The sequence below is a fragment of the Camelina sativa genome, chromosome 5 (genome assembly GCF_000633955.1).
Source record: "Camelina sativa cultivar DH55 chromosome 5, Cs, whole genome shotgun sequence".
Classification (NCBI taxonomy): domain Eukaryota; kingdom Viridiplantae; phylum Streptophyta; class Magnoliopsida; order Brassicales; family Brassicaceae; genus Camelina; species Camelina sativa.
This window is the reverse complement of record NC_025689.1, coordinates 25,115,001-25,125,363: the sequence shown is the minus strand read 5'-3', so window position 1 is coordinate 25,125,363 and position 10,363 is coordinate 25,115,001. Positions and strand designations below refer to the sequence as shown.

The following is a 10,363-nucleotide window of genomic DNA, read 5'->3' as shown; positions in this document are numbered from 1 at the left end:
GAAATATTTAATAAAGATTAATTACTTAATTCAATAAAGATAATAAATACTTTGACCAAATATAAACAATATATCAGAATTTTCTAATAAAATCTTTTAAATAATTATTAATTTTCAAAAAAAAATATTTTCTTTTTCTAATTAATTATGGACGAAAATTATTATTTATTTTTTAAAATATATAACCAATAAGTATTTTTAAAACTAAGATTTTTTATCCAAGTAGATAATATGATTTTTTTTTAAAACGATATTTGGAGGATTTTGTCAAGATTTTAAATTATGGTTCTCCTATCATCTTTTTATTTTATTTTGTTTAAAAATTATTTTGAATTATCATATAATACTTATGATTAATAAATATGTAAAAAGTTCTGCATATGTTGTGATTTGAATTTTTAATATCAAAGTTATATTACTCAATCTATAAAGAAAAAATGTGTTTTTCAAGTTTTCACATTGGCGGATTGGTAAAACTAAATTTATATGGCTGATAAATTCATAAATTTTATTTACTCACAATTACAATATTATATTACTACTTCAAAATGTTTGACAAAATAATGATTCAAATAATACAAATAAGCAATATAAAACTGTATTACACATCAAACAAATTAAAAACTATAATATTCTAAAATAATTAGTAATCAGAAAGATATATATAGATTTACCGAACAATTACAATATTAAAAATAAATACTATCTCAAACAAAATAATATTTTAAAAGAAATATAATAATAATTTTATTATTATTATTATATTATTATTTTTAGAAAAAATATTGATCCGTATGGGATATCTCCTAGTTACTTCTGTGATGGAAAGACTCTTCAAGAACTCGCCACATTAGCGTAAAAATCGTTTAATAATCTACAAAATCTCTACACCAAAGCATAGAAAGCGTTTGGGAAGCTCACGCTTTGTGCCTACTCTTTTCGTTTACTGGTCAGTCTACTCTTTTCGTTTGTAATACCTTAACATTTCATTTGATATGATATTGACATTCTTAGCAAGAAATTTCATACCTATTTAGCTTCTTTTTCTTTTTCTTTTTCTTTCTTTTTTTTCTGAAAAAAGTGCCTTCAGTTTTTATAGAAATTTTAGGGCTAACACTTAAAAAAAAAAAAAAAAATCAAATCAAGGATAATGGGTAAGTAAATTCGTGGGAATATACTAGTCGGAACCAACTTTTTTTTTTTTTCTGGAAATGTTAAGGTGATTTTCTTTTATCTGACAATTGGTCGACAAATCAAGTTTCTTTTTTTTTTTCATACCTAAAACTTAACGTGACCATTTTATTCAATACACACATTAGTAAAACTATATACATGGTATACTTTTAGGTTCGTTTCAAAATATTTCTTATAATTATCAAAAAAGAAAAAAAAGTTACATTTCTTTGAATCTCTAATCTTCTGGAAGAGACGGTGTAGATCATATTGATTGACCGCTAAAGACTCTTACACACGTGTAAGAGACGGTGTAGATCATATTCAAGTTTCTATTTAATTATCCATTATAGCCCTGGATATATATTACCCTAAATCCGAAATCCGAATTCCAACCCGATCTGAAGTAGGGGGTTTGGATCAGATTCGGGTAATGTGTAAAATCCAACCGGGTTCAATACTTCTAAAGTTTGGATAATCGATCGGGTTCGGGTAATATCTTAACCCGAATACCCACCCAAACTAATCCAAATCAAATGTAAAAATAAGCATTTAAAGGAATTTGAACCCGGAACCTTGAGCATTTAAGGGTGCACCTTTAACCAATTTCCATCTTAGTTTCTCTGTACTAGTGTGAAACGTTAAATATTTATATATATACAAGTGTTCTAAAATTTATTAAAAAAAAAATTAGTTTTTTTTTTGGTTCATGGTTTGTTTGAGTTCGGATATACCCAAATTAACCGAACCCAAACGGATAATACCTGAACCCGACCCGATAGTATAAAAAACCCGAACGGCTTCTATATGTCTAAATCCGAAAACCCGAAAACCAGAAAATCCGAGTTGGATCTAAAGAAAGTGTAACGCCCAGACCGCCACCTCTTAGTGGGCCCTATGTCCAATCCCAGTCCATGGGTCCACCTTTCTTAATGGACCTCACATCCTCTCACTAAGCCCGTGAGCGCATCTCTATCTGACGGCTTGTTTGCTACGTCAAGGAGGTTTTAAAGACTTGTTACCGTCCCTACAAATCTCCACATGATCTTTCCCTGTGTTTTGTCTTCACTTGCACAGTTCCGACAATCACTTCTCGGAAGGTCACCCATCCTGAGACTACTCCAGCTCAACCAAACTTAACTCTGGAGTTCTCTCAGGGTCCATGACCAAAAAGATAAGTCCACTTTGGTGACATAGGTGGCAATATTAATTCTTCTAAACCTCTCCGCAAGTCTTTGTAACCCGGGTGTCACACCCCCACTAACAGATCGCAACATCTTTGTTGCGCACCAAGACCGTCACCCCAGACTGTGTGAGCCCACTCGACTCCACACTCGTCTGGGTTCGGCTCTGATACCACTTGTAACGTCCCGACCACCACCTCTTAATGGGCCCATGTCTAATCCCAGTCCATGGGCTCACCTTCCTTAATGGGCCTCACATCCTCTCACTAAGCCTGTGAGCCCATCTCTATCTGACAGCCGGTTTGCTACATCCAGGAGGTTTTAAAGACTTATTACCATCCATACAAATCATCTTATGATCTTTCCCTATGTTTTTTCCTCACTCACACAGTTCCGACAATCACTTCCTGGAAGGTCACCCATCCTGAGACTACTCAAGCTCAAGCACACTTAACTCTGGAGTTCTCTCAGGACCCTTGACCGAAAAGATAAGTGCATTTTGGTGACATAGGTGGCCAAATTATTTCTTTTGAACCTCTCTGCAAGTCTCTGAAACCGGGGTGTCACAGAAAGCATATGGTCGCATAACATGGGATTTCTTGAAGGAAACGTTTGAGGTCTCATATATTATGGAATGTGTTTATGATCTATGTATGAGCTTGTTACGGAATGGGGAGAAGACAAAATCTTTTCAGTCCTCACTAGGTTTGAGGCAAGGGGATTCGCTATCTCCGTATTTGTTTGTTATGAAGATTGAGAGTCTATGTCATCTCACTGAGGCTGCAGTAGGAAGAGGGGATTGGAAGCCCATTTGTCTTTCGAGGGGAGGGCATAAGTTGTCACATATTTGCTTTGTTGATGACCTTATATTGTTTACAAAGGCGTCTGTTGCGTAAGTGAGAGTGAGAAAGGTTATTGGAAATACAAGAGATCTGGGGAAGTATTTAAGCATGCCTATCTTGCATAAAAGAATCAATAAAATGCCTTATGGGAGGTGTTGGAGTGAGTGTTGTCTCGCTTTGTAGGTTGGAAAAGTTGACTCTCAGTTTGGTTGGGAGGGTCACATTTATTGGAGCGGTTCTTTCTTCGATTCTGGTTCACTATATGAGATCCATTTTACTTCCTTCATTGACATTAGAGACCCCGAATAAAATGCCAATATTGTTTTTATGCAGTAGTACGATGATCTGAGGGTGGTTTGGGGTTGCGGGGTTCACGTGAGATGAATAAACCTCTACTGGAGAAAGTGGGGTGGCAGGTTTTACACAGTCAACTCTTTTTAGTATGCAGCTTGGTGGGGGTGGAAATGTAGGTGTGAGAATGTGTTTGGTGAGTGCATGACGTGTCGAGATAGGGTGAGATTTTTGAGAGAGCTAGCTGTGGATGTAATGAAAGCTCACCATCTTGTTGCAAACAAATTTCAATACATAATGTAACAAAATCAGTCAAGGCTGGAAGTAACAAAATCAGTCACGCCTTTGACGAAGTATTATGAAATCGGTCACCGTCCTGATAACAAAATCAGTCAAGGCTGTGGAGGTAACAAAATCAGCTAGCTGTTGAGGTAACGAAAGCTCACCACGCCTTATGTCGGTCGATGCAACTCCCCTTGCATCGACCGATGCACGCCTTGCATCGATCGATGCATCGCATCTCGCGTCGACCGATGCTCACCTTGCAACGACCGATGCAATTCTCCAAATCCCTAGATGCGTCGACCAATGCACTCCTTCCATCGATCGATGCATCGCCATGATTGTTTGCAAATCTTCGCAACGGCGTGGATCGATGCACTATGCATCGCCTCGATTGTTCGCAAAGCCTCGTAACTGTGTCGACCGATGCACTCCTTGAATCGATCGATGCAGTTGCCCTAGACACTGCATCATCCTAGAATCAACCTCCAACACCGTGGTTTGTCCAAAAACATCACAATGATCAAATCAAGTCATAGAAACCATGAAAAGCACAACAACCAAGGATTCAATTTACCAAATTACAAACATCTCATGTGCAGATAAGCCATGTTCATGCACTCACTTTGAGAATGACCGATCTGACTCAACAAGCACAAAAACACACCACAGCAAGCCCCAACACGCTCTCCAAACTCAAACACAGACTCCAAGCCCCAACACAGAAACTCAAACATCTCATGCGCAGATAAGCCATGGTCATGCACTCATTTTGAGAATGACGGATCTGACTCTACAAGCACGAAAACACACCACAGCAAGCCCCAACACGCTCTCCAAACTAATATCACCACTCCCACTGAAGAAAATACTCAAGAACGACACCAAAACTCATCCAAAACTCAATGAAAACCTTTTAGAACTTTTCTCCTCTTATGAACGACAAAGAACGGCCAAAACCTTCACCCATGTCGACTTCTCCCCTTTTTATACCCGATTATAGGGTTTTCAAAAACTGAAACGCAACAAAACAGTGTTCACTTAATCGTTTCGCACAAACCAAACTTTGCATCGACCAATGCACAGCCTACATCGACCTATGCATCCCCTAAAACAGGATTCTAGTTCGCAGACGTTACATATCTCAAAATGCTTCTCACCATCGTCAAAAGTCCAACAAGCGATGATGACTTTAGAACATTTAACGGAGTTGTGTATAAATCTTCCGAAGAAGCATGTTTGGCATGTCGGGTATTACAGAAGTAACTACTCGGTAATTTTTTTTTAGTGCTTATGGATGATAAAATACAATGAGTGTTTCTTAATATTTTCCTATTCAAAGGTATTTCACCATATCTTCTGAAATGTGTAATATCTTTGGTTTAATAAAATAATCTCAATTTTATCATTTTCTTATTTTGTTTTATCAATCTATACAATTTTACGAATTATATTAAAAAAATTTATAACTATGAATTGACCACTTAGTCCAAACAAAATTTTCTGATATTGATGACCACCGAATAGTTAGTAACATAACAACAACAAAGATGATTCATATTAACTCATTCCAACGTTATTGTTGTTATTTTATTATAAGATTACATTATATCTTAGAGTAATATTAGTAGATAGCGTAAATATAGAGTAAAATAAACAAAATACCACAACAACATTTTTTTTAGGAAAATGCCATAGGACCTACATTTTTTTGAAGTGAAAAGACATAATTACCCTATTTTGTTTTATTGTTAGATTAGAAAGATTGAATAATTCATGAGATTTTTTTAAATAACATGTTATATTAAACTAAAAAACATTCAATATATAAAAATATCGTGGTATATTAAACAATAACATGTTAAAAAATGAAATTAACTAATATTGCATGTAATTCGAAGAAATAGCATGTTCCAAAAAATAATAGCAGAAGTTTCAAGGTGAGTGGATAAGAGAAGAGAGAGAGAGTGAGTGAGAGAGAAAGAAAAAGAGAAATAAAATGACAGATGTTTCAAGCTGAGTGAGCATGAGGGAAGAGAATGCATAAGGGAAGAGAGAGTATGTGAAAAAAAAAATGACATGATATTTTAAAAAATAACATGTAATATATGAAATGGATATAATTGTAATTGTGATTGAAGAGAGAGAACACCCTCTAACAGTACTGTACATTTTGTGGTAGTTTCTTAATTATGTTCTGATCTTGTGCTATCTACTGCATATTCCCTATATCTTATATGTATAACAATATATATACCATTATTAAAATACTAAAGTATAATATAATTAAATAATTGAAGAAAAGAAAATGTCTTCGCCGTGTACTATGGGTTCGTATCTAGTTGTTAAGTAAATTAGTGAGAAATATATTGTCAGTATATATGAGGGGAAGTAATATGATCGCAATGGCTTAAGAAATTACTGAGGGATCAATGCCTATTTTCCTTCTTTTTAGTTTTGCGCTACGTTACACGGAATCGCCGGTGAAGCTCCGATTCTCGCTCCGGAAGCGGAAGCGGTCAGAATCGCTGGGAAGCGCGATTCCCAGAAAAGGCGATTAGAAACGTTTTAGAATCGTTCGATTCGGTGATGGAAGCGTGATTGATTATAAATCGGAATCGTAAATGGTTTCTTCGTCGTTGGGGTTGTTTCATAAACCAGAACCAAAGGAAGAAGATGATTTATTCTTCGTCCACGTGCCTTCAGATTTTTTTATGTCTTTTATTTTCTTTTTGGGCTCTAGCGAGGCCCATTTGTTTTTTTTACCAATTTACTTTTTTTTTTCTTTTTACGTTTCTTGTTTTGTGTTTTTTTTTTTAATATCAAAAATACAATTATTTTAAACAACTAATTCTCATACTAACTTACATTTTTTTTTAAGTATAACCTATAAACTTATTTTTTTAATCGTAAGAATTTTGATTCTAATCTTGTACATAGTAATTTAAATACATAAAATTATATGTTTTAGACTATATATCATTATTATTAACCACATATATATATATATACATATATATATTTATATTTATATTATACGCTTCCAAAGCGTACCCGATTCCAATATTTTTTATAAAATATGTTTTGGCGTTTCCAAACGTACCCGCTTCTACGCACCTGTTTCCAGTTTCATGCAGCTTAGGTTTTGCGCTACCATGAATTTAATCTTTTATATATATAACATACGAAGGAAATTTATTTGTTAGAGAAAATTTGTTTCTTGTGTTGGATTTCGTACTACCATTAAAAGATCTTTAAATAACAATATCGAAACTAGGCATGTCAGTTAGGGCCAAAGCCTGCGGGTTGGCTCGGCCCGACCTTGTAAAATATCGGATTCGAGTTTAAATATATATGTATAGAAAAAACTGGGCCTTTGGGTTCAGCCTGTTTAGGCTATATGGTTTTTTCAGGTTTAGCCCGACCGGGCTCCGACCAGCCCGAAGAACCCTTAAACAAATATATTTGTACTTTTTTGTTAACATTTTTGTTTGATTGCAATATTTGATTAACAATTTATTAAAAATAAAATTTTAAACTCTAATCCTAGTTTTCATATTTACTTAATAACCATACTTAATACTTTAAAATTTTTATTAATGATATTTTATATGAATTATATAGTGCACTTTCAAACACTGTTTTTTAAAGCTTATAAGTTTGAACTTTTTATCGGTATGATAAACCCAAAAAAGTCCGAAAAGCCCTGTAGCCTTGTTAGGGCCGGGCTCGGACTTAGAAATATAGGCGAGGAAATATTTCGGATTGAACCAGGCTAGAGTCAAACATATGCGAGCTTTACGGGTTTCGGGCCGGGTCAGCCCGATTGACATCCCTAGTTGAAACTCGAGAAATCACTACACTTAACTTTGGTTGAATGCTCTTATAGCTGACAGACATACATAAGTTTTACAAAGATCACTCCTAAAGCGTTGAGCATATGTTGTGCCAGTACGTCATGTATGATAACCACTATTTCGCAACCGTAACCGCAGTCACTGCGTTTAAACCTGTCAAACCCTAAGAGTCAAACTGAAGTAAGTAAAAGAGTTTCCGTTTTATTTATGTTATATAAGTAAGTAAGTGTATATGTAAAAGGGTGTCAACATAACCGTCACTACTATAAAATGGTGTTAGTTTCCGAAAAGTTGTACTTTTAGTTACATAAATGTGTCTCTGTAAAATACAATAACATTTTCCAGTTTATATTCTGTGCTCTGTCGTCCAAAGTCTTTCTGTTTTGATAAAGTTCTTCTGATTACAATAAGAGATAATTTCAAACAAAACCGGCTACGGAGCAAAGACGTGACAGTTTCCAGCAATTACTTGGCTGGGAAGCAACGCACATAACTCCTTGAGGTTAACTTCTAGTGAACCTCTGTCAGCTTCTATGGAATCTTTGTTTGGTGCAAATCATGCCGGTAACATCACCTTTCTAAACAATGTCATATCCAGCGCCGGGAAGCCTCCAAAGTCGGTTTCACCACACTGCCTTCATCTCCAACCTTTCTTTCACTTTCTTTCTCCTCTTCATCTCTGTTCACTCCGGCTCAGTTCTCACACCACTAATGAAGCTTCCCACAGCCATAACATGAAACAGACCCACAAGAGGCTTCCCCACCTCGTTGTGTCTTGTTCTCTCTCTTCTCTCACACCACAAGCGAAGCTCCTTTATTTAATTAATTCACCAAAGTTCATCTTCACGATAACATAATCACTTTAATAACCAGTCCAAAAGCTCAATCTAATAAACAAATCAATGCAACAAGAAAATACGATCCTCTTCACATGACAATCAAACTCACAAATCAGCGACTAACATAATACAACAACATACACGAGAGTTAATGGGTAGCCGATACCTTATCAACAACACCTGTTTGGCCTGCGGTGAAGACGTGACACGTGAAGACACAGGTTGTGCATAACGAGAGTCTCGTGGTTCACAAACAGCGGCAACCAACACGAACAACAAAACATGGCTCGATCCTTCTCTTCCTCTCACGCCAACACCACCTTCCCCCTGATCGCTTCTCTCACGACCCCTACCGTAGCTCTTGTAGGAGCTAGAAATTTGCTACACGCTACGTAAGAGGTATTGAATATGAGAAAACACACAAACATTAAGGGAATAATGGAGGCAAGGCGGAAATCTCTTTCCTTAACTCTTTGAAACCGGGATACAATACATTCACAACCGGATTTGCTATCACTCAAACACACCGGCTCTACACAAACTGTAGGAGCTAGAAATTTGCCACACTACGTAAGAGGTATTGAATAAGAGATAACAACACAAACGTTAAGGGAAGAATGGAGGCGAGACCGAAATCTCTTTCCTTAACTCTTTGAAACCCCCGCAGTGCGACGGGATTAATGGTTACAAGAGTCCCAGGATACAACCATACACAACCGGGTTTGCTAATCACTCAAACACCGGCTCTATACGAACTTCACTTCTACGATACTCTCGAAACTTACTTTTTGAGAGAGAGATTGCTGGATGTTTCTGTTCTAAGTCTTTTTTTATCTTCTCGATCGGTGATCGGCTTCAATGAGACTTGAACTTGTGTTTATATAGAGGTCTTGGATGACTTGGGTTTGAAATAGATTCTCCACAACCTTACCTAGTCCATCGCAAATCTAGGAGGTGGGCGACGTGAAGAAGCGACGATCTCTCAAAGAAATCCAACTCTCCACAACTCTCCACTTGATCACGAAAACAAAGAGACCAAGTCTCACGGATCGTGAAACAGAGTTTTGACTCTATCCAATCTGACCCACTTCTCTTGGAGCTCCATCTTAAGCAAGGCCAAACCATTAAGGCCTAATTTCTCATTCACACAATCCAATTTTATTAAGCCCACTAAGCTTAAATAAATTGAGGTCCAACACAAAATACACACTACGATACTCTCGAAGACACTTATTTTGTGACAGAGAGAGAGATTGTTGGAGTTTTTGCGTTTTAAGTCATTTCTTCTCTACAATGATCTCTTCGTTGATCGGTTCCGTAATTTGACTTGAACGTGTGTTTATATAGAGGTCTTTATGATCAACTTAATTGACTTTGTTTCTCAACAAATGAAATCCACTCAATCCACAAATCCAGCAACAGTTGTGTAGTGGTCTCATCAATCCCGATTCTCAAGGAGTTGAGAACGAAGAAGACCGAGTCTTCAGTAGACGTGATAAAGAGATCGATATCATCTCTTGTTTGACACAACCAATGGCTTATTGGAGCTCCAACTTGAGTCCAACCACTTCTATGTGGCTCATTATCTATTCACACAATCCAATTTTACTAAGTCCACTAAGCTTAAGTAAATTGAGGTCCAACAGCTCTTACTCTAACACCAAACGAACTCATCTGAAGCGATGGACAATGTTTGAGAAAATATATGTGTATTTACTTTGTGAATCATTACAGACTTATACAGAAGACATAGACTTAGCCAGCAAGGCTAATAACTACAAGATTTGCAGAGAATATTCAGAGACTGATAAGGAAACAAATAACATGACATATGGGATATAATTTGTAGAATAATATCCCAATACCCCCCTCCCCCCCCTCAAACTGGAGCATGC

The 10,363-nt window shown here is 36.3% G+C and overlaps 1 long non-coding RNA gene across 1 annotated transcript; it reads right to left on the bottom strand.

Annotated features, from left to right (window-relative positions):
- On the bottom strand, positions 7,875 to 9,631 carry LOC104787553. The gene is made up of 3 exons (XR_767964.2): positions 9,254 to 9,631; positions 8,635 to 8,856; positions 7,875 to 8,470 (listed from the first exon to the last, which is right to left on the bottom strand). It is a non-coding gene; the product is annotated as an uncharacterized LOC104787553 (long non-coding RNA).